General features: G+C 40.3%; 2 long non-coding RNA genes across 3 annotated transcripts; one reads left to right on the top strand and one right to left on the bottom strand.

The window, feature by feature from the left end:
* Positions 1–1,483: 1,483 nt before the first annotated feature.
* LOC139966804 (uncharacterized) lies at positions 1,484–8,033 on the top strand. Its single transcript, XR_011792763.1, has 4 exons — positions 1,484–2,235; positions 2,941–3,161; positions 3,689–7,429; positions 7,825–8,033. It is a non-coding gene; the product is annotated as an uncharacterized lncRNA (long non-coding RNA).
* LOC139966805 (uncharacterized) lies at positions 6,640–9,914 on the bottom strand. 2 transcript variants are annotated; one of them, XR_011792765.1, is made up of 4 exons: positions 8,992–9,914; positions 8,430–8,509; positions 7,484–7,721; positions 6,640–6,778 (listed from the first exon to the last, which is right to left on the bottom strand). It is a non-coding gene; the product is annotated as an uncharacterized lncRNA (long non-coding RNA). The 2 variants fall into 2 exon arrangements; XR_011792764.1 differs by lacking the exon at positions 8,992–9,914 and having other exon boundaries at positions 8,430–8,898.
* Between the last annotated feature and the right edge of the window lie 14,739 nt (positions 9,915–24,653).

Genomic DNA, 24,653 nt, shown 5'->3' with positions numbered 1-24,653 from the left:
TTCTATACTTTGCGACTTATGACACATATAGCCAGTAGGAAATGCCTTAAGAAATTATTAAGGAGATGTTTTGCCATCTTAAGTGTATTGGTATTCTGACAGGTATTCTTCACGTTGTGTTAACGAACCTTATTCTTCCCAACCGTTGCTGGCCTAAGCAATATAAAATTGCTCACAGGCCTAGCCAGGTTTGTTCAAGTTGTCCCATAATCATAAACTTGACGAAACTAGTGGAAGAGACTACACAAATTGAGATCAACAGCCGATCAAGACAAAAGCTCGTGAACTCACTGCCAAACTTACACCGTTTTACACAATTATATCGCACTAATGAGATCGGTCATAGTAAAAGATCTAAGAAGACGAACTGTTAAGTTTCATACACGCTACCTGGTCACAACGAAACTATATTCAACCTGAAATAAATACGACGAAAAACGTCCCTTGAATGAAACCGCTGTACTACAAATAGTACACCCTTTTTTTCACGCAAAGTAAGGCTTCCGAGCGGCACGTTGAAGCCAATGCAAATATGCTCGAATTTTCCTTTTTTCAGTTTTAGATTCTACGAATGCTCATAAGCTCATTTCCAATTGCTAATAGCCCCCCATTCGTATGAGGCGTTACGCACATGGTATCTGATAGGCTGGTCAGTGGTAGATACGGTAGCTTATAAAACAAGGTTTCCACAATTTCGCGTCTGGTGACTCCAACTGACCTTTGACCTCAATAAAATATTGTACTGAACGTGTACCAACTACAAACGAAATACAAGATTGATCCACCCTTTCCTTCTTGAGATATCGTGTTTACAAGGTTTACACAATTTTACCCCTGATGACTCCAAATGACCTTTGACCTACACAAAATAGATTTTTGCTCCTAACTGTATTTCTCCTACTCACGAAATATGAGATTGGTCCAAGCTTACCTCCTTGAGCTATCGTGTTTACAAGGTTATCACTATTTGGCCCCTGATGACCCAACATGACCTTTGACCTCCCCACAAAACAATAGGGTTCTTCTACTCAATGTGGTACTCCTATACACCAAATATGTGGATTGGTCCACGCTTTCCTTCTTGAGATATTGTGTTTACAAGCGAGACGTCACACACAGACACACAAAGACACATACACACACAGTCTCTGCCTGCATGAATGCATAGGTTACGATTATCATCGAAACCAAAAATGAATTACTACACAGGATGGATGCTTACTCTGGGGAAATCGGGTCATTGTTCCAAGTGAAGGTTGTAAACGACTGCTCAGGGAGTTACCCGAACTCCATTTAGGGCGGTTGGGGGGGGGGGGGGCTATGAAAAGCTAAGCGCGCGCATTTATTTGGTGGCCAAAGTTGGATGATGAAATTGACGACTTGGTCAAGCAGTGACCCATTTGCCAAGAAAGTAGGCCAGCTCCACCCATATCTCCTTTGCAACCAAGTTATGTACAGCCAACACGGCCGTGGTCAAGACTTCGTATTGATTATGTCGGACCTTTTAAAGGTCAAGCGACACGTAGACTTGACTTTACATAATATTAAACTTAACAATTCTTACATTAACAAAAACCCAACACCGCGATTTTTTTCCGTCTCCAAAGGGGTAGAAATCGGTAAAAAGTACTATTACGTAATAGATTCAGTGACGTCACGGGGGAGCGCAGAAGATTGCAAACTGTATATGTTCTGCGCAGTGCATTGGGTATGTAGAAATCTCAAACTTCTCGAAAATATTACCTTTTTCAGCAGTCTGTTACAAGAAAGTTAAGATTTGGATTAAGATGAAAAATCACAAATTGATACATAAGACATGGAACAAAACATCCATTGACTTCTTTTTTCATAAATTCCTTGCATTTTCTTCCTATCAAGCAACATAAACTCCGCAAAAATCGGCTAGATTGACTCGTTCAGGGAAAGCCGAAAACAAATGACGTCATTTGTTTACCAAGTCGAAAGTGCATGATATCTTCGCATGTGCTTATTGCTACCACATAGTTTCTATACACGCACTGTATTACGCATATATACACAGCACAGCATAGCTTAAACATATCGCGAAATGGCTGCCAGTGGCATTGACACACAGTATTTAGATAGCAATAGCGAAGAAAGAAAGGGAAATGGAGGACATGGTGGATGATCTTAGGGAAGTGTTTCCCTACATATTCGAACCGGAGACCAGCGAAGAGGAAGCGGGATCGGACAGCGATGTCGAAATTGATCGTGGTAACGTTACCCCTATCGTACTATATTTTTATAGGATAGTTGTGTCACTAGTTAGGCCTAGAACCGATAAATGTTTCCTAACTTTGCTCATACTCTTAGCTAGCCATTTTATTGATGGGGCAGCAAAATTAACATGAAAGTGCGGTCGAGTTAAGTTAAGGAATTTACTATTTTCCTTAAAAGTTGTGGCAGCACATGTCACACAGACATATTTCATTTGGTTAGTAGATTGAAGGAGCCAATTGGAAGAGTGCACAACAAATTCAGAGGTGGTCTATTATTAATTTCCTAGCAGTTGTAGTGGCAAATTAGTGAGTTACCACACATCAGGGAAAGGGTGGGGGGGGGGGGAGAAGGTGGCACCTCACACCAGCTTTTTGTCATTTCCGCTTGAGCTAATTTCATAACCAGATTTTCTCAATCTAGTGAATGGATTCAGAAGTGGGAAAGAGTTGGAAACGAGGCAACATCGGCCTGTTTTATTTTCCTTTGCAGCATTGTCCCAACAGAGGCAAGACTTCTAAGAAGAGGCTATCCCCTCCTTGCTAGGGATGTTACTTTTAAGGAGCTTCAACGGTAGATTGCCCTTCAGAGGTGCCCCTTTTCTATTTTGACATGTTAGTACAGTATGCCCCAATAATTGAGGTCTGTATGAAGTCATTGAATTGGCTCTTTATTATTTGAACTGGTTTGTATTGTTTACAGGTGTCATTGTGGCCAGTGTGCTGTGATGCCTACATCAAGGGAGTGTACATGCTGCAGCGAAATAGATAAGTAAGGACTGTGATGGATGAAGAAGGTGCTGCATGCATCACCTTACCCCCAGGTTTTGAAGCTATGTGCCTGAACCCATTGTTTCTTCAGGCAGCCTACTACATGTACTGTCAACAGTATGGTGGATGTGCACAGGAAAACAGGATCCAAGAGTAAGTATAGAATACATTATTTTTGTTGTATACCTTTATTCATTGCTCTGACCTGCTGTTGAAAGATGTAACAATACAGAGGGTGTATTCATAGTTTAGTGTTGTTTCGTTGTGAAAGGAATAACATTAAGATATAGATTTGATCAGGAAAATTTGTGCACCATGTTCAAAACCTGCTTCTGATTAGGTCATTTTGTCCAAAAACTGGTGTAATGCCCTTGAGGTTAACCCTTATCATGCTGACTGACATAGAAGTAATTAACACTGAGCCATGAAACCAATTGCCACACAAAAAATGTCCACCATGCTTGTGCACGATCCATTTACAAATTTTAGTCCCCGAGATACAACGATCAGTTTGTATAAATGGCATAGATAGGCTTACTTTAGGGGAGGCAGATTTAGGGGCCAAGCAAATTCTGGAAATCATATAGAAATTTATTTTAAAATTTGACGTCCCCAGATGGCTACCAAGCTTTTATGTGTCTTCATCTTTTATAGCTGGTTTTCATATGATTATTTTACAGGAAATACAGACACAGAGCATTCAGACAACTTGCATGGATGAGCTAGCAGTTTTTAGGGAAGGAGATTTGTGTTGTTCTCCCATCCTATGCAGTAAGGAGGATTAGAGAAGCTTTACCATCTGAACAGTATAAAGGATTTAAATTATCAAGACTGTGAGAATGTGGAATTTTTATGCCAAGTCATAGTATCATTTCTGCAAAGTTTGAATAAAGTACCCTAAACCACTATGTCAATGGGATCTGGAGAGCTTAGGCTTTCATTTCAATAAAAGTGTAATGAGAATCAATCTGAAATTGTTCATTAATCCATGGAATATCAAGGTTACTTGATCATAAATTCAGGGGTCGAAATTTACGCTATTCCGCTATCCAAAGATAGTGAAATCATGAACGGAATACCAAGTTGCTTGGGTTCACTATTCCGTATGGATAGTGCTAAAAGTGATAGCTAACAACAAACTTTTACAAATCCATCTAAATTTACTTGCCTGTCACTAGTCAGCCAGCAATTTTAATTTTATTCGTTTCCCGGGCGTAAAAACTTGCCCAGAAATACAAAAGAAACTCTCTTTACACGTGAGTTGCAGTTACGTACAGTACATACATGTTCCGTAGCCAACTGCACTTGCACAGTATAGCAAGCCTTACATTATCCTCCAATTGATTTCACTTTACACGTTCCGTATACCATCGCGTATGTAGGGAAAATTATCACCTCGTGTGTAACAGGTAGTACAGTGTTGGATATCCTTGTTCAATTTCCCGCGAACACACTAAAAACTGCTGCCGATTTCCCGATTTTGGTTATATTTTTCGGGCAAGTCGTTACAGCCCCCCAAATCAAATAAGGCTCCTACGCCTATGCTTGTGGGAGTCCAGGGGCGAAGGCCCCCGGAAAATGTTGGTAATTTTGCGTGTCTGGCGATTAAAAGTTAGCAGTTGAAGATGCAAAATAATAATAAATTTTGGAAATTAAATTGTCACGAAACTGATGAAAATTTTAAAATGACAAGTTGGAGTAGCAATATTATGGTATGAAAAGAGATTTAAAATGTCTTACAATCTTTAAAAAGTTTAACTTACAAAACTTCCGATATTATGAAACAAACAACGTTCGGCAAAGCCCCATTCTAGCCTAACAATGAATATACGTACATCACAACTGCAGTGTTTAACCCTATTTAAATACTACGTTAGGCTACACAAGTGCTGCAAATTTCCCCAGGTACCTTGTCAAACAACTGTGAGCTCATCCCCTGTGTAACACCTGTTTGTTAAAATTTTTGGCATGTTTCCAAGAAACGTTACACGGAGTTTAACTGTTTTGGCTCCATTCTAGAACTAATTAGGTCAGTTAGTAAAGGATCGGTAAAGTTATAGTGCGGAATATTATCTTAGACGTTCAAGACAAGTAGGTAAAATATCCCCGTTACATTTAGGTAAGTAAAACACACCTCAAGCCCCCCTATAGCTTTGGCCATCTTTATGAAAGTAACCCTGGTAATGCCATGTTTTACGCCACTTGGCATGATTCACTATATGCTAAATATTGTTTCCATGTTCTTGTAGAAAACGTCAACTTCGCAAAATAAAATTAGTTGTGTTTTGTAGTTACGTGTGATCCGTAACCGACGAGGTGGTTAGGCTATTTGCTATACACTTAACTATGGTAGGATACTATTTTTGCGTATTTTTGGAAATTCTAGAAAATACTTTTTCTCCCGCTTTACACCAGATGTGGTCTTACGGTTTATTCATAGATGGGTGTACTAGCGCCTTGTTAACATGACATTAGTTGCATTTAGCACGATATGCCAGATTTGCGTGAATTTTTCGAAAGTGTTTTGCTCAATCTTTTCGTAAAATTTGGAAGGTGTACCAACTTTCTTTTCGTACACAATTGGTAATTTCTCTACTGATTTTCAGATTTTTTTTTGAAGAAAAGTGAATACGTTGTGCATTGAGTTTAACTTAACGCGAATGCAAGAAAACGATGCAGTGATTTCCAGCAGACAAATGTTTTCTTTGCTGGATTACTGAGTCAGTTGAAGGGAATCCTGCACATTAGAGGGAAGTGGGAACGCTGAACTGAAGTCAAATTCATACGAAAGAAAACGTTTACTAACTGACATACAATATCAATTCAAATAAAAATGTGGAATGGCAATATTGTTCAAAACATTCCCGCGAGGCTGATTTATCACAGCAACCTCCCCGCGCTGGGCCGTGGGTGTCCTTGTGACCCGTATACCCTGAAGTGTGCGAAACTAGCCATTGACATTGCCCTTGTGAGTGGCTTTCTTGCCTCAGTACACAAAACACTAATGATTATCAATAGCCCAACAGAAGACTCAACATATAATTTTGTTATGTTATTTTTTTTCTTTTTAAAGTTTCAAAGGAATAGTGGAAAATGACACGGAATAGTGTATTTTCAAATCCACTATTCCGCTGGAATAGTGGTAAATATTCTAAATTTCGACCCCTGTAAAAATGGGATAAAAAAAATCACATTTTATCCCATGCAGGGAACAAACAGCAAATTTCTGTCAATTCTTTTCGAGAAAAACAAAAAATTGGCAACATGTTTGAAACACCAAAGTTGCATACAAATATTAAGTCAGCATGAAATTTATATTTATGAATTCTAAGCTCTCTAGAGAGGAATACTTGTCATTGGAACTTTTTTTAAAATATAATGTTATCATTTAGTTAGTTACAATGGAAACCAGATGTAAGTAAAACTTTAATGTAAGACTTTAGCAACTTCCCTAAAGGCTGGTAGCAACCTGTTAATTAACACTGCTTTGCAGCTGTGCCAAAACATCATGTGAAAAGACGATTCACAGAGTCGATTGCTCCCCACTACAATGAAACAAAATTAGAAATTGGGAGGCCATCAACTACAGTATTTCAGCAAAGCTTTTGAAATATGCTTCGGTGTTGTTTTATGGCAGCCTCATTGTTCGGATGAACATAGGAGCTTGCAAGTGGTGGGGGCTCTTTTCTGACAGGAACAGGACACTCCTCTCCCAGAGTTCCACTTCTGCAGAAGTTGTTGCAAGCAGTCAAGAAGTTCCCATACATAATCTGTAGAATAGTAAAGATATGAAGAATAATATAATAATAGTTCATAAAAACATACCATTTAGATAGAGGCATTCCAATCACTCCATTTCGGTCAATAGGCATGGCACAGTTGTCGGTCAAGTCTTTGGATGCCCAACTAAGGCGACAGCTGAGTACACCTCAATTGGTGTGGATACATGGGTCAGGTTTTACGTGACAACTTAGGCCTGAACAATTCCAATATATTTTTTACTGATTACAACAAAAACCCTACACCTGTTTGTGCACCTAATATTATGGATTATGTTATCTTCAGCAGGATGTGTGGTCATTGTCTCAGTAGCTTAACCACTGTTTATGTAGTAAAGTAAACATGTGGACAGAGTAACATCCTGTCCCATCCCCTTGTAATCCATGGTAAAAGAGTGTATAAGATGCAACTTTCACCATTTGTATTCAGTAGCAGATATCCAGCCAAGTGAAGATATAATATACTCTGTTAAATCCAACTACTTGTTTGTGCCTTTATTTCTTGTTCACATACAGCTGTGACAACTCTACCAGATACAGTATGTATATGCTAATTGAAGTAAAGACTGATGGCCTCACCACACATTCCAGACTGCCCCACAGTGTTGGTGTCAAAATTAATAATGATCCTCTTTCCAGAAAGTTATGGCACCAATTGATTTTCCAGACTGATCTACTATCAATCTTGAAAATTACCTTGAAGCGTCATCTTTGTCATGTTCAGATGAGTTAACTGATGGAGTGTAGTACGGACTACCTGGCGGTTTTTCGGTGTATCCCGATGTGGATGCTACAGCAGCAGACGGACCATCATCGCCACTGTGAGATGGCCCTGGTTGCTTTGATGGTGTTCTTGTCTCTGTTGGTCCAGTCAGCAACTTCAATGGTGGTAGGGGGACCAGTGAACACTGGACTTCTACATGTGTTACATTCACTGAAAATTAGAATAAATGCTTATTATACCACACACATACAGTAGCCTGCTCTTGGACAGGGGTCAGCTGCCTAGATGGTTCATTTATCTTTTCTGAAGGGAGCATATCCTCCTGCTTTATGTGGCTGCAAAAATATGGGCCACTCACACCATGAGCATTGCAAATGACTTCAGCTTGGTTTCATATAGTATAACTACAATGTAATCTCCCTTCTCTCAGTAACTATAGCTGTAGCCTTTATATTTTCCTGTGAAGCCATCAGGTATAGCCTCCTCAACCACTCTCGTCAGGCAGGCAGATATGATGGATAAAATACAATGTATATTATCCCCTAGTCAGCCTGCCCGACGTGCAGTTTTAATTGCTATTTTGCTTTCAACGAGTACTGTTTCTAAAATTTTGGCCCCTGTACTCACTTCTGCTATAGAATACTCTATAGATGTATGAAAGTTTTCCATTCTTCCTTGTATTACCCTAGCTTACACTTCCCTACCACATTTTCTCCCCCAACCCCCCTGTCTCCTTTTTGTCTGGTAGCTTGCCCCCCCCCCCCCATATACATGCCTCAATGTTTTACTGGTGGAGATTCCTTGTATCCCGTTCAAAACTGACTACTTAAATCTTTAATGCCTGTCCCCACCCTCCCCTCCCCCATTTCCCAACTGTTTTTCGGTAATATCAAGCACATGTCTATAAGATCATGCTACCTTTAGATGGAGATGTACATTCTGCAGAATCCTGCCTTTATTTTCACTGCAGTTGGTTGGGGAACAGCTTCTAGATTAATCTAAGTATTGAAAATTGGGAAAGAAAATAACAAGGAAGTTATGAAAGTTCATTTAAGAAAGCAGTTTGATATGTTTGAAAGTTCATTTAAGAAAGCAGTTTGATATGTTTGAAAGTACCTGTCACAAGCGTTTTCTCATGCAACAAAAATTGCAGCCCTACCAACAAAAATGGCAAAATATAAGGATGTCATTTACTGTGAAACATATGAGCTATGACTCTGAGTATATAGATATGTGGGAGCACATTATAATATTGGGCAAAATGACATGTAAACATCTTATGCTTGTTATTCTGGATTTTTCATGATGTACCACAAATGAAAGTTAATATAGCCCTAGCCTACGCCTAACTTTATCGTCGCCGTACCTAATTTAAGGCCTAACTAACTGAACGAAATTATAAGAATTAGCCTACAGCAAGATATTAATAATACCAAGTTAGTCATTGTTGTAGTAGGCCTAGGCCAGAAAATACACTTACTCTTTTCCGATCCAGCTTCGCAACTACTGGTCTACTTGTTTCTATATCTCCTGGAGATTTGAAGATACTTTCTCCAAATAGAGAAGGAACGGCATTGTCTTGTAGACGGCGAGCTGTTGGTGTTCCAAGTCCAAGTTGCGCGGATAGGCGATAGGAATCGAAACTTTAACTGGTGACGGGCGCACTGCACACATAAGATTCGCTCGAAGGCCAAGCCAATCTTTACTTATAGGCAGCTAGGCTGGCTGAGTGCACTGGTACTAAGCTATCGCTGTATACAGTGTTTGACGAACACGAAACTTTCTTGTACTGTTGTGCACCCATTCTCATCTGATATTTTGTTTACTGTTCGTGACGTATTGTTTACGGCTTTGATCTCGGTTAGCATATTAGGCATACCTAGTTTTGGTAACATTGGCGGTTCCCCGTGACGTCATTATCTTTCGGAATTAGCTTGGTTATTAACTTAATTAAAACAGCAAAGAAACAATTGTGGAACTCCAAATTTGGAATATAGGGTTTTGATATGTAGCTTTTCAATTTGTGTAAGTTTGAAGGAAATCTGTTACGTGTCACTTGACCTTTAATGCCTAACAACTCTCCTTGCACGACTTTATAAATAACCCCGTAACTGTGTTGAATCCTATACACGATTAACTGACCAATTAACAAATAGCCAGTGAGATTGACAAGCGCCATAACCCAATTACAGCCGGTCAACGCTCTCTACAGTGCTATACGTATATGAGCTAACCCCGCCCCACTGTCTATGCACCCCTAATAGTTCCCCGTATACTAAGAACAAAGGCGGCCTTGTCCACCGGACTGTTTACATAAAGCCCCGGCAGCAAGAACCAACTCTAGCAGCCAGCAATAAACTGATACTCAAGTTACACAAACTAGAGACCTCCCAAACAATGGCATTCGATGGTAGGGCGCTACGTGGGTATGTTCCCCACATGAATTTAGTAGTAGTACACTTCAAATTAGTAGTAGTGCCAGTTAGTAGTAGTAGTAGTAGTCATAGAGCAGCTAGAATATAAGAACCATAGAGGGCAGACTCATAATACCGCTAACAGAGCCGTATACGGCTCTGTATGGAACGCCAAAAGGACCACAGGTGGCGCTACTACTCTAAACAGGAGGTGCTACTACCCTAAACAGGAGGTGCTACTACCCTAAACAGGGGGTGCTACTACTCCTATTAGGAGGTGCTACTACTCTAAACAGGAGGTGCTACTACTCTAAACAGGAGGTGCTACTACTCTAAACAGGAGGTGCTACTACTCCTAAGTGACGATGCTGCTGTAAAAAGGTGGCGCTGCTACTCTAAATAGGCGATGCTACTGCTACTACAGGCGGCGATGCTACTGTAAATTAGTGGCGCTACTACCCTAAACGGAAGGTGCTACTACTCCAAATTGGAGACGCTACTACCCTGTATCCAAGGCGTGTTTCCAAGGCGTGTTTCCAAAACAATATGCATAGAGGGGGTTATCATGAAGGTCAATCTCCACGCCGCATGTGGTTATTGCGTAATCAAACCACATTATTCTTAACAAAGCTATTATTCCCCACAGGAAACTCTCGCGAGGTCGATCAGCGGTTAAACTCCTTTAAATATAGAAAGAAACTGCAGAGTGAAGTTTCTGTCGCTGATATACATTTATTTACATGAAAGGGGATAATAATTTATATGCACTGATCTTTAATGAATACAATAAACCAATTTAAAAAAAAGGAGGTGAAGGGAAGGGTAATCAACTTGAAAAAGCAAGCTATCCTTATACTGATTGTGTAAAAAATATGGAAATGTTCGAAGTGCATATACTGAGTAATTATCCTGGTTTATTTACTGTTGGCATATGGTGTCTCTCTCTCTCTTTCTCTCTGCTTTGACAAATTGCTAAAAGTTTCCATGTGATAGCCTCGAAGAGTTAATCGGCCACAAATAGACCCACAAAGTGGTTAATGTGTTTTTAGGGACGTACGGGTTTGCGACAAGGAAGGGTGGTGTTATCTCTTTGTGACAACATATACCAAATTGATTGCTCGGTTACCTCAATGTAGTTGTTATTATTATTCAAAGAAACCTGTCATCGGTTGAACCGTGGAAGTATTGATCAGACTTCCATGGTAGAACCAATGAGTTACGTATCAATTCCTTGGTAAAAATAAAGTTTTCTGTCAACCCATTATTGTTACTCATTGTGGCGCGGTTGCAAACATGTCCGTAAGGAAAAGGTGTATCACCATGTAAACATTAGTATGATTTATTTTGTGTTGGGGGAATGGGGGTTCTTTACTCTGTGACTCTTGTTTCAGGTTTAAATATGTGCATGAGCCATTAACTAAAATAAGTATCTGAAAGACTGTCATACTTAAAAGTTTTGTATTGTGTCATTTATAGTGTATCTATATACTGTCATCCTGTTTGGACAGGGAGCAAGTAACAGCTCCTTGGTTTCACCACGCCAAGTTTATTACGTTCCTCGAACACAATCTACCTTACAAGATTGTATGGGTTAGGTAAATTGTGATCATGGTAACTCTGGCATTAAACTTCAATAAACGTTATAGCCTACCCACGCCCCGGTGACGGGCACATAATTCCAAAGGTGGGGACTAAATTCCAATCGCTCTCCCCGAATGATTTGTTGAGGTATACACCTTAAAGACAGGCTGTGACTATGGGTTTCATGAATGTGTATTTTCCTGGGGAGTGCTCTCGGAAGAATTTTACACAGTTCGGGCTTCAAATGTATGTTTAACCTAAATCAAATTAGGTAAATAATTAGGTTTATATATACACATGGTTGTGTATGTTGAAACTTTAAATTTTGAAGAAACAAAATTCAAAAGTTGTTGTTTGTTTTCACGGTTTCCCCGAAAGCCCCCCCCCCCCCCGACGACTAAAACGTTACCCTTCGGACAGACTATGGAGGTATGGCCCCCTCTCCTTTCATACGCCATGGATCAGCCCTTAAATGGTATTCTACGCCGAAATAGTCATTAATCTCTTTCTGATAATAATTTGAAGAGGGCACATTAAGGAGAGAACATACCTTCTTATTAATGCGTAAAAAAAGAATAATCAGTTACTATTGTAAAATAATGCACTGGTCATCCAGCCTCTGAAAAGATTATGCTAGGATCGAAACGTCAGGCCCCATTTACTTTGCATTAGCTACTATACTACCGAACACAACCTCGCCCATCATTATAAGATACATGTAGAACATATTTCGTTCGATCAATCGGGAAACCTTTGCCTCTTTGGATTGAAAACGATGCATTTTTGCATAACTCTGACAGTTGAACTATGAGAGATATGCGATTAATATATATTACTAGATGTGATTGTACAATTGGTTGATTCTTACTACACCGTTATTTAGCATGTATCTAGAATTAACAGTCCTGAGCCTGTTTGAGTTACATTTAAGGAAATAAGAAATCACTGACCACTAAGTTTGACATTCAAATCTTTCTTTCGTATGTGCAAATCGCGACGTCTCCTCTTAGTCGTTGTTACACTTATGTCCAACATTTCAGCCATTTGTTGATTTGTAAAACCCATCTCGACGTATTCGCGTATCTTCTCGTCCACGTTGAACGACATTCTTTGTAATTATAGTATGGATTTTTTTTCGCGTAAACTGTTTGAATTTTCCCACAATTTAATATCGAAACTAACGTTTCATATGGTCGTAACCGTTGATACTCTCATTCTGTACAGACATGAATATGTATATGTAGGAAAACTGAAGAGTGACCTTCGCTGACCCCGTGTGCAAATTGTTTTGGAAACACGCCTTGGAAACACGCCCTGGTTACAGGGTAGTAGCACCTTCCGTTTAGGGTAGTAGTGCCACTAATTTACAGTAGCATCGCCGCCTGTAGTAGCAGTAGCATCGCCTATTTAGAGTAGCAGCGCCACCTTTTTACAGCAGCATCGTCACTTAGGAGTAGTAGCACCTCCTGTTTAGAGTAGTAGCACCTCCTGTTTAGAGTAGTAGCACCTCCTGTTTAGAGTAGTAGCATCTCCTGTTTAGAGTAGTAGCACCTCCTGTTTAGAGTAGTAGCACCTCCTAATAGGAGTAGTAGCACCCCCAGTTTAGGGTAGTAGCACCTCCTGTTTAGGGTAGTAGCACCTCCTGTTTCAGAGCCTTATATAGAGAGAGTTGCGACAACTCGGGTCCCGGAATTTTCGATCACGTGACATCATGGCACCATTTTGGGGCCAACTAATTCTGGCCGTATGATCGACAACAACGTACGCTCGAGCAGTCAACATCTGCGCTGCCATCACAAAATGCCTGGCTGTTCAGCGTGGGGCTGTTCAAATCGACCCGAAAACGGTTCAAAACTTTTCAGATTCCCAACAAACCTAGATAGGAGGAAAACATGGGAGGCAAAAGTAAACAGGCTTCACTGGAAGGCGAACTCCAATCACAAACTTTGTGATGTGAGTACTTCACCTAGGCCTAGTACAATGAACTAAGATTCGTAACACTAGGCCTAGCCTAGTCCATAACCACAGGGATGAAAATCTTCCGTATTTTTACGGAAATCCGGTTTTTTTTTTAATTCCAATAAAGTTCCACAAAATTGTACAAATATCAAATACACAACGCGGCAAAAATGCCTGGCCCGTTGCAGCAAGCTAACTTCAATTTTCACTCATCGATCAACCAAAATACCATTTCCTGTTACACATCGCATTGCACTGTACAACATTGTGTGTGCCATGTGAACATCGTTGCGTACGTGCGAACTTCAAATCGCCATAGCTCATTTCTGTCGTTGAAAAACCTTGCCTAATTCACGTTGATTCGTAACTGCTGGTGCTCGACATAAGTTTCGGAAATAACGCTTGTGATATTTGTGAGCGGCTAAATCTACGGGATACGCATATGATAGTCGATATTCGGGATCGCTTTCAAATGTGAGACTGTTTTTATTCCGGATTTCGCTGCGACGTATTCGTTACTTGGAGCTAGCCTAACATAACGATAGTGTGTAAGTAGTCAGAACTAGGGGTATGATGTGTTAGAGCGCTAATACTTTTGAGCTAGCCTAACATAACGATAGTGCGTAAGTATTCAGAGCTAGGAGTAGGATGCGTTAGGACGACATTCCCCCGTTTTCTCCGAATAGTTTTCCGGGGTTTTTTTGGCTGCACTTACATCCCTGATAACCAGGACTGTGGGTTACACCACACAGTCCTTACAGCTATGTATGGTGCACTGTGCAGTGTACATACACGCATAGTTAACATCACAGAAAACAGAGCATAAATTTCAGGCATGAAAATGGTCTATTTTTAACAAGTTCTGATCAAGAAAGTTGCGATGTTGGGATGAGATTTTTTATCACCTGAATTATTCTGTTCAAAAAAAATCACTGCAAATTAAGTATTTTGGTGGATCAGAATTTGCTTTACCAGAGTTGACCACTTTTTGATGAAAATAATTTACTTTTATTTTGGCCTTCCATGTCCCATGTACTGTGGAATGCCCCATTTCAAAGCTGTTTAGTTTTATTTTGGTGTTATAATGTAAAACAGTTTTTAGTTTTGCTGCTATGCAGAAATTATTAGTTTACAAAATATAGTGTTGCATGAAAATCTTCATTTGTTTTACTTTAGTATTTGTCTGTTTACTCTTTGTCTGTTTAAATTGTATTTTTTACTGGACTTATGGGTTACACATCTTAAACGTGTTAAGGCATAAATGTGTAATGCCTGGTAGGAATTGTAGATATACTTCCACAATTTTGTCCGTATATACTGTAAATGCCCTTCCCTTGCCCTATTTCATTGCCCTATTTCCCGGCAGAGAGTTATATTAAACAGATATGCAGAGGATTGTGCAAGTAACCACAATGTAATCATGATTGTAATCACGATTACATTACAATGTAATCGATTACTTCAACTTTAGGCTGTAATCGTAATCATACATTCTCAAGTAATCGTAATCGATTACATTCAGATGTAATCGCCCCAAGCCTGATGTGATTGGTCCATTTAGTTACCATAGCAACCAATTTTCAAAGACCTAGCTTCATGATTCTGTGCACCATGTCAGTACCAGTCACATGTCCAAATATCAACTTCATCAGCCATTGCTAGCTCAAGTTACAGTTAATCCCAATTTGGACCAATCACAGGCTTTGTTTGGTTACCATGGCAACAATGGAAGAATGTACATTATTCCGCAACTGTGCAATATGTGTTACAATATGATATATAACCAGTCATAATACAATTTTACCGTACCAGAATATCAACTGTTGAATTTGGACTTCCAAATGTGCCAACCTCATCCCCTTGAACTTGAGCGCAGCCAATCCCTCCCCCCCCCCCCCTCCCGTTCGACACTCGACGCCTTACTTACACAGCCTCGGCGCCCAAAAGCACCACAACTTTATCAGGCCAAAAATAAAACCCAGAATCCCGCTCACACTTCTACAATGCCATCGAAAAATTCCCCTATCCACCTGAACGCCCATTCCCACACATACTGTATGTTGCCCATTTGGCCCCAAAATGGCGCCCAAATTTCAGTTGTCGCAACTCTCTCTATATAAGGCTCTGTCCTGTTTAGAGTAGTAGCGCCACCTGTGGTCCTTTTGGCGTTCCATAGCTCTGACCGCTAACGCAAAGCTGCTGTGCGGCCATGGGGAAGCGTTCGCCATTACCAAACCGGGCAAAACACAACAGTTCAAAAGCCAAAATAAGTAGGAGAAATGATCAAAAGCCCTCGTCATTAAATAAATGACATTTATCTTACCTTAGCTTTAGTAAATCCGTACGAATTTTCCCAAAGAATTTTATCCGTTATGAATGGTGACACGTACGTTAAATTTCCTTGATCCACAGAAGAATTATATGTTACCGTAGGCCTATTGCCGAACATATTTCCGGATAATCCACATTTTCAAGAAAATGATCCACACATAAATTTTCATGGAGTAATAAGGTACACTTTTACGGTCAAGCTTTTCCAGTTTCTTAATAATTTAATCCATATGAAAATAGCGGCTTTTCCTTGCTTCATAAAACAAACTATAGTATATCAATGCGGCTGGTTATTCACATTTCGCGAAATATTCCAGGCGTGCACTTTTCACGGTCAAGATCTTTCATATACAAAGAGTTTACTCCGTATGCAAATGATGACTGCTTTCCTTTTTCAATAGCAATAATTATAACAATGTTATATATATGTATTCTTCAGGTGTGTAGCCAGCTTTTTTTATTGGGGGGAAGTGCCAAAACCAAATTTTCGTCACCCGATTTCATCCCCATTTTGCGGGCCACAACAAGAGTCACCGCCGAGTGCGAAAATATGCCCTATTAGACATCAACACCAATTATGTCTGGAAAAAAATCTCCATATTTTGGGGAAGGCAGGGGGGGGGGGCAGTCTATTGACCCATGAACAGAATAGTCTTTGTCAGCTGCTGTATCTTTGATGCTTGGTTTTCCATGAGAAACCTTTCTGTGTACAAACGGCAAACAGTACAGTTCGCAAGAAAAGTTTGCTGACATGTCTACTAGTTGATGGCCATAATCGTCCTCATATGCTAGGTCCTGTTCTTGAAAATGTTCTCTTAGGTCAGAGAACACAGAGTTGCCGACCGAGTGAAACACTTCCAACTGAATTGGCTTTATCAGTTCATTGGATGTTTTCAGTGGTTTCAAATTGCGGGACGTCACTGTCCTCCTTGTTGAAGAGAGAACAAAAGTTATTTGACGTTAATATTGAAAGAATTTCATGTTCCTGAATCGACGTTGTTTTATGATCAATCTGCAATGCTGGGGGAAATGCGCATGTACAAATGGGTTATAATGCCAATACAAATCATTTTACCACATGCATGCAGAGATTTATTGAAACGGCATTTTCGAAAGATCACCTATCCGGCCCCTCCCCCCGCACCCTCCCACTTCCTCACTCTGAAAAATGCATAACTAGTGGGAAACAACTGATATGCGTCGCCAAATCCAATACTTTTAATCTGGGGGGGGGGGGGGGGGCACCGACGTTGAAGGCCACTTTGCAGAAATTCAGCCTGATATTTAGTACCCTTTATAACTCTTATTGTATTATCTTATTTATGTATACACATAACTCCATCAACGCCACCCCCCCCCCCCCCTCCCGTTCAAGGAAAAAAAGGCATAGCACTGCAATATCCAATGTGCGAATTGGGAAACAAGGAACAAGTTTTCTTTTGAAATCATTATTAAGTCCAAGCCCCTGCACACGCGATCGATACATGCATGAAAGCAAATGATATATGTCAAAATATGAAGGATGGGGTAGGCTATGGGATATTAAAACTATACTCATTATTCATAGTAGGCTATAAATGGCTTCTGCTTATTACAAAGTCACAATGTAAAATAGCAATGCATTTTTGGAATGCATTAGGACTTTTTTGGCAAATTGAATATGCATAATGGCACTCACCAGAGCGTTAGAAGCCTTGTGGTAGTGTATTTAAAATTAGCAAGGTACATGTACAGATCGTCCTACTTTTCAACTTCTGATACTTGTAGATACAAATATAGGCCAGAAATGTCTTTAATACAACTATAGCCAGTAATTGTCTTTGATACAACTGTAGCTAGTAAATCTTTAAGTTAGCCTTTTAAGAGAAGGCGAGAGCTATCCGACGATTGCCATCTGATGCAAATTTCTCAACTGTTTTCTCAACTGAAATATCATCTGCGTAAACGCGTTCTTAACCAGATGTTAAAAAACTGACAAGATCGAATCCTATGTCTTTTTCGGCGGGTAGAGTGTTGAATGAAACGGCACGCGATAGAAATGACAGCCTAGATGACAGAAGAATAGGTCACCTAATTTAGCCATATTCTTGCTACGCTCATTTCGATAGTTTTTCCTGTCTAGACTCTTAAACTCGTCCAGCAAGCCTATGGATTTGAATTATGGGTGTTTTAAAAAAAAAAGAAGATAACTTGGCCCAAAAAAGTGTAGGCCCGGACCAACAGTGCTACATACTGGCTACGCCCCTGATCATATGATATCATATTATCAGCAGATTTTGTTTCCTGTTTGAATTCTTTTACATGTTCTTTTACATATTATATCAGAAAGACAAACGTAGTGCTCTTTTACAATTTTTCCAGTAGGATGATTCTTGTTTATTGTCCAATGTCTGGACTTTAATACATTTGACGAACTTAACTGATGGACAATATAAACTTCATATTTTGTAATATAGCCAGATATGCAGTGGCCCTAAAAACAAATATCGTTATCGCAGTGTATTAGCAGTGTAATAATTATTTATAGGAAGTGCGTATCACGTACGATTGCTAGCTTCATAACGTTCGTGCAACAACTTAGGACGAATCATAGAAAGGATGAGAACGAACGTTGTCGACGTTGCATGCTTGTGCATAGGTTAGGTAGGCAATATGTATTTTTTTACGCAGTGGCCAACTGTAGGCTTGTAATAGGCTATAGGCTAAATTTAGCTAATTGCATCTGCCAAACTAAGTAAGTAGTTGAATCAGTAGGCGTGAATGTTACTACGATTATAATCGAGTTAACGGAGCTGACCAGTATTCAAGACCAAAAGAGCACTGACAAAATACCATGCTAAAAAACGACAGTTTTTAAACACTTTTTTCGACACTGAAAGGGGGGAGCAGTCGCTCCCCCTGCTCCCCCTGGCTACGTCCCTGTTACTATATGCTTTCAAATGTATGTCTGATCTCGTCATTATATAAATGTCTATCACTGCTCTATCTACTGCTGATATTTGTGGTGATGTTGCAACATATGTAACTGTAGAGCTAACACTGAAAGATAAGAATTCTGTGTGATGTCTACATCTCTGTGATGTTGTCCCACAAATCATGAAAATGTTTAACTATATGCTTTCAAATGTATGTCTGATCTCGTCATTATATAAATTTCTATCACTGCTCTATCTATACTGCTGATATTTGTGGTGATGTTGCAACATATGTAACTGTAGAGCTAACACTGAAAGATAATAATTCTGTGTGATATCTACATCTCTGTGATGTTGTATAGACTCGAGTCCCACAATCATAAAAATGTTTAACTATATGCTTTCAAATGTATGTCTGATCTCGTCATTATCTATATAGTATTTCCTACGGCATGAAGTTAATGTTCTTTTGATGGCGACACGACTATATAGATTAACCGCCTTTTTATCTTAGTGCTGTGTTACACACGGCAGTACCTGGACAAGAATTGCTTGTACCGTATATCCCCATGGTTACTTCTTCCGTGTGGGCAGGGACGCCATGAACTTGCAAATGAAACTCAACATTATCTCATCTGCCCACGTCTAATAGAACTTAGCCTATAAATAAAGAAAAAGGGGATGCATTTGACCACTGAGAAACCAACTTACAGTGACACAAACAACTAAGATTAGGCGGGGAGGCGATATGTACCGATCCTTCGTCGTTGTAATCTTGGATTATAAAGAAAGTATTGTTACAAGTGTCCCCTGTATATGAAGTGGGGCATGTGGTCCGCAAAGGAGCGATTTGATAAAACATCAATTGCAGTACTGTACCTGCCATCACGGAACGCTCTGCTAACAGGATTGTGCGAAAATTTCAAATCACCTAAATATTGTAGACAAGAGTCGTTCATTATTCTGCAAAGCCGACCGCCTTTTCAGTTTCGCCATTTAAGAAAGCTTTGCGACATCCTGACCGTCTTAAAATTTGCATACAGGAAAATTAAGATCATGAAATTTAAAAAAGAAAGAAGCTTGCTATTGTTTTTTTTTATGTTTTATGGTTTTATTTTTCTACTGGCTGAGGGATAAAATATTCATCAGCAAGTATTTGATTTCCATATTTTGTACGAGTATACAATGACAAAGTCATGCGTACGAGAACGGCAAATGTATGATCCACCTAACAACAGATAAATGGGTGTAGGAAAATAATAATAATAACACAATTCCCTTTTGATATGTTGCCTAATTTTGCAATGCTGTAATTATATTACAAAAAGTTGATGCGAAACGTTCTTGATATATGAAAGATGCCTATATATAATATAACCCCTTCCCTCTCCCTCTCCCTCTCCCTCTCCCCCTCTCCCTTCCCCTCCCCTCCCCAGACAAAAATACATAGTATATGCGGCATGACGTAAATACTTCAACATTTTCAACGTTGTTTGAAACAAAAATGCAAAATATAGGACAATTTTGAATTTATGAACCATCCATTTTACCCAGATTTCTCAAAGGGAGGAAGACCCTCCCCTAATACCATTCCACTGAACGACAAGACATCAACCCCCCTCCCGCTCCGTAAAAATACATTTGTTGTGCCCCTGCGTGTGGCGCAAAATTCTGGTAAAAAATGATCAAGCTTCTGAAAAATGTTCGCCGTGGCCCATATACTAAATCCAACATGGAATATGTAGGTTGGACATTTACAACCAAAGTTGCAAAATATCTACTGAAACATACCGACACTTCTAAGCTACACACTTCTCTAAGCTAAAAGGTCTGCAAATGAATAATTTCAATGTTACGATTATACTCATTTCGAAGCAAGCGACTGTCAGTTAGATCAAAGAATTAGAACCTATTATATTCTGGAGAAGTCAAGTGGACCAGGTTCTTGGCGAAATGATGACAACCACAATTGTATGTGGTTACTACTCGACGAAGATAATCTGTCTTTATCAGTGTTTTCCATTTCTCACAAAAAGTACACGTGTTTTCTACACGTCACATCTGAAGTTAACTGTCACACTATATACAAATGTTTATGATGAATGTGATTACGCACTGATTATTAATAAACAATAAGATATGTAACATTATCAATTAAGAATGAGTAGAAAAGACCAATAGACCAGTTTGAAACGGACAGCAGTGGTCACATTTCAACCTTTTCATTTCATGACTGTGTAGCACCCCTATTTTTTTCCAGTAAATTAGGAAGTACTAAGATTTAGATTCCCCCTCCCTGTGATAGGTTCCCCTACAAATTCTTGGTGCTCTTGTAGTTGAATGGCCTGTCTCTTCATTGCTTTGTCCTCCGTGTGTACCAGAGAGTAATCACCACAGAACCCATTAGCGGGCTAAGCTGTCCCCAGAGAGAGGAAGAGAGAGATCTTCTGCAAACAGGTGACCCACATGTGTCCACCTCTTTGTGTATGAAATCATGATCTAGCAGTACGTCACCTGGTGTCTTAGTGGTTATCGTGTAATGTTGGTGTTTTCCGGTAATAAGAAAGCCGCTCAGCTGGTTCATTGATCTCCTTAATTGGGCCTGGCAGAGATCGACTGCGTGTCTATTGTTTAATAGTTTATAATGACTAGTTATAATTTGTTGTTGCCCATTACTTTACCCTTTTCGCTTTCTTTCTTTACTTCTTAGTTATGAATACATACATTGAATAGCTATATATATGTTTTGTGTAAATTCTAATAGTTTGTGTGTTGCCAGTAGTTACAGTAGTAGTAAGGTAGGGTCCGTAAACGTCATGAGGCGCATGGTTGATATATGTGCCGAACGACCGGGTTTCTCGGTGCAGGTAGTTGACCCCATTACAGCCGAAGAACCCCCGTTCCCTTAAGAGTAATGTCCCATGGGTGGGAGCATGGGCGTCAATCCAGGGGGACGGGGGGACACGTCCCCCCCCCCACATTTCGATGGGTGGGGGATACACTTCCAAATCCCCACCCCACACATTTGGAAAAAGAGTAGTGTCGTGGCTCTATTTAGTTAGGACTTACACATCTCAAGATTCATATCATCGAATATCACTCAATGTTGCTGAATGGAGAATTCCACCCAGATCTCGTGACTTGGTACCCTGAGCTGTCCGACAATCTTAATCTTAGTCTGCCTTTCTTTCGAGGCCAGCTCCAGTCGTCGTTGGTTGAAGGGTGTAGACAAATATTCAAGATGATGAATCCAGCGGTACGGGCTATGATTGGTAAAGTCGAAGCTCTCTTGCGGTTGCTCCTCGTCTCCCCCGCCAGTTCGACGGAAGCCGAGAGATCTTTTAGTGCTTTGAGGCGTTTGAAGACATAGCTACGGAGCACCATGACTCAAGAGAGGCTGAACCATGTGATGGTGTGCCATATTTACCGCGAACGTCTAGCCCAGTTGAAGCCTGAGGAGTTAGCAGAGAAGTTCGTTGGTTCCTCGGATTACAGACGCCGCATCTTCGGGCGATTCCAGTAGAAAACTAGTGTGGTCCGTCATTATAATAAGAAAGAGCACTTCATAGCTAGAGCCAAAGCCTATACATAGTTGTTGTTTAGTTGTAGATGGTGTTTCAAAGACGGTTCCCGTTCCCTAATATTGGGGAAATGAAATAGGGAGCATATTCCGTGGCAGCACATCCCATATGTTACCTTGTTGTTGAGTGATACCGGAGTTTACTCCACATTGAGAACACTGGGTACACACAGGGACGTCGCTAGAGGGGGTGTCTCATCCCCAAACTTGGTAAAACTGACGATAGTTGGAAAATTGGAGTGCGCCAGTCGGAATTTCCGACTGTCGCACTCTAGTTTATCGAGGCCTATTCATTTATTCATGTGATTGTGCATGACCACTTTGAGAAATTGTATCTCGCGATTCTTATACTCCACCGTACAAAACTTCGTATGATTTTCAAAACTCAAAAAAAAAATGCCTAATAGAACTACCGTCATAGGCGTAGGAGCCCAATTTGACTTGGGGGGTTGTAACGACTTGCCCGAAAAATATAACCAAAATTTTCCGCGCGCGGCGCGCGTTCCACATGGTAATGTGCATATCATATAGACATGCATCGGTTTTTACATGCATGCAAATAACATACAATCATTTTCCGTCTTATTACCCTTCCGTATTGGTTATAATTATTGGGGAAGTCGTTACAATATTAATGTTAATAATAATATAAGTTTAGCCACTGAAAAACACGATGTAAATTATCTTTCTTTCAGTAGGTGCCCGAAAAGTTATCAGCATATTGCCCGAATTTTCACAAAATATTTGGTTGGGTGGGGGGGGGGGGGCTAATAAGTTTGTGAAATGAGTGCCAGTGGGTACAAATGTATCGAAAAAACTTCGGAACAAAAGTGCAGTCGCGAAAGATTGGGTGTCTGAAATGACTGACACTGACCGTATATCGTTGACGAGTAACGCGAGGGTGTGGTGGGGGGTACAAAGCAGCAGTCGGAATTTTCTGGCCTCAAAACCCATCCAGTTGGAATTTCAGCCACTACCCCCCCCCCCCAATCATCAGGCCTTATAGCTACGTCCCTGGGTACACGGTGGTTACATAGTACGCTCCGACCAGAATTCACCCGATTACCAGATGCAGATCTACCTAGCAACCGAGGTAACTTGCGTGAGGACTCCAACGAACAACGACTGATTTATTTTGATGCCTTGTGTGAGGTCCTGAAAACATAATTAAAGTGGTTTGTCTTGCCATCCTTGTTTCAAATTTCATAGAAATGTATTCTCGTATAGACCTAGCAAAATATTTAAACTGACACAGTCCCCAAGGAAGTGTGTCACGGGTGGCATTAAAAGTCATTGGTGGTTTAACAAGCTGGCGTATTACGACTTTTGGCCAAATTTGCGCTAAGCTCACTATACGAACTCGGATCTGGGCTGTGCTTAATTAGTTAGTTATTTAAATTATTAATAATGGCGTATGGGGAAATGCACCATTTTGTGGTATGAATCCCAGGACGGCAAGTCGAGAAACTCACATGCAGTCGCGGCGGATAGCTTCCTTCGCATATATGTCCGGGGACATTTTGGGACATCGTTCCTATAGGCCAGGGGTGGGCAACCTACGGCCCGCGGGCCACATGCGGCCCGCCAGTGATTTTTTTTGCGGCCCGTGAGATGTGTCAAGAAAAAGAAAAAAAATCAATCTATTTTACATCATCACAAAAAACGAACTAGCTGCTTAGAATTTATCTGCACTAATGATGCCGTCAGGTAGGCCTATTATCACCATTAATCATCAACTGGACTGTATTGATATTTATGTTTTTGTGAATACAGATTAGTACACACACCTATTGCTTGAACGTCCTCGGAATCAAAGGTTTGAAATCAACAGCAGGTCGTTGGTTAGGTGCGGCCCTGTCAATCTTTCACTCCTAAAATCTGGCCCATTCATTCAAAAAGGTTGCCCACCCCTGCTATAGGCCTACATCTGAGGCCCTGTGGTCATTCCTTGACCGAATTGGTGCAATATAATGTGCCCATTTCGAAGTAAATTTATTCACAGATTGTTAGTTGTCATGGGTTCGAACAAATGAGGGGTATTCTATCCTGAAACTTAGGGCAAAATGGGGCTGGGGTTCCAATTCGCCGCATCAATTGTCAACGTACACTGGTTCTAATGTTCATGTCAATTGGAATCACTAATAAAAGAAATAATCCACCAAAAATGAAGGTCGCATGAACTTTATTGCAGATTTCCTGAGTGACGAATTTGTAATTTTCTCCCGAAATCACGCAATTAGATGGCTGTTATCCAGCCTGGCAAGTGCCATCTCCAGCGATCTGGCAGGTATTAAAATCTGAAATTTTTCTTTGTACGCTGCGAGCCACAGGATGGTGGCGCTCCGCTTAGATAGTACTTACG

This window comes from Apostichopus japonicus, chromosome 4 (assembly GCF_037975245.1).
Source record: "Apostichopus japonicus isolate 1M-3 chromosome 4, ASM3797524v1, whole genome shotgun sequence".
NCBI lineage: Eukaryota > Metazoa > Echinodermata > Holothuroidea > Aspidochirotida > Stichopodidae > Apostichopus > Apostichopus japonicus.
This window is presented reverse-complemented; position numbering and strand designations above follow the sequence as displayed.